Source organism: Diaphorina citri, unplaced genomic scaffold (genome assembly GCF_000475195.1).
Source record: "Diaphorina citri unplaced genomic scaffold, Diaci psyllid genome assembly version 1.1 scaffold38404, whole genome shotgun sequence".
Classification (NCBI taxonomy): Eukaryota; Metazoa; Arthropoda; class Insecta; order Hemiptera; family Psyllidae; genus Diaphorina; species Diaphorina citri.
In genome coordinates this window covers 1-578 of record NW_007415734.1, presented here as the reverse complement: position 1 = coordinate 578, position 578 = coordinate 1, and the positions used below count along the sequence as shown (strand labels likewise).

The 578-nt window shown below is 31.0% G+C and overlaps 1 long non-coding RNA gene across 1 annotated transcript; it reads left to right on the top strand.

Moving 5' to 3' along the window:
* The first annotated feature begins 7 nt into the window (after window positions 1-7).
* On the top strand, window positions 8-289 carry LOC113473516. Its single transcript, XR_003395470.1, has 2 exons — window positions 8-126; window positions 205-289. It is a non-coding gene; the product is annotated as an uncharacterized LOC113473516 (long non-coding RNA).
* The last annotated feature ends 289 nt before the right edge of the window (window positions 290-578 follow it).

Genomic DNA, 578 nt, shown 5'->3' with positions numbered 1-578 from the left:
TAATAGCTTATGTCTCAAACAAAATCCCTACAGTAAGTTCAATTTAATTAAGACAAAAAGGGGAACATAAGATGTTACGAGAAATGAAAAGCAAAACAAGTATCATTATGGGCAAACGTACAAAAGGTGAAAAAGGGTCGACAGGGTACGCGATACAAGATTATTAGAACAACAATAGAGTAATATGGGCAAAACGTACAAAAGGTGAAAAGGGTCGACAGGGTACGCGGTACAAGATTATTAGAACAACAATAGAGTAAGCTAAATATGTTTAAGATGATAATAAAAGCAGTCAACATAGTAAATAAAATCACGATAAATGATTAAAGTTACAAAACTAAGGGAAAGCGAAAAATAAAGTCGACATCGTAAAATAAGCATACAACGAAGTATCAATCAAATTCATAAATGTAAATGTAAACTTCAATGACCAATCACCAACACAAAATGGTGTAAGGAAAAATCAATCAAAATGTAGCAAAATTTCAACATAGTAACAATACCTAACTAGCAAGTATTAAAAATAACCATTTAACTCATTAGGGTAAGTATCAAAATATCCTCGAAATAAGAGAAGA